This window comes from Argopecten irradians, chromosome 12, assembly GCF_041381155.1.
Source record: "Argopecten irradians isolate NY chromosome 12, Ai_NY, whole genome shotgun sequence".
In the NCBI taxonomy this organism is placed as follows: Eukaryota; Metazoa; Mollusca; class Bivalvia; order Pectinida; family Pectinidae; genus Argopecten; species Argopecten irradians.
The window spans coordinates 32,504,015-32,504,238 of record NC_091145.1 but is presented as its reverse complement, the minus strand read 5'-3'; positions in this window follow the sequence as shown (position 1 = coordinate 32,504,238).

Sequence of the window (224 nt, the reverse complement as noted above, 5' to 3'; positions counted from 1 at the left end):
TCCTGGACTCTTTGCATTTTTTCCTCTACCGAAAGAATGAAAATAGACAATGAATTACTTTATACCTAGATATCTCTAGGTAACCAATGTTATTTCACTGAATGTCCATAAAATGAACAGATCTAACCGACTCTTGATTTCTCACCTATTGGAGTTACTTCCCCTTGTACACCTCTATGCCTTATTGGTGAGACTGACAACCCTCGGTAACTATAAATAGTCTA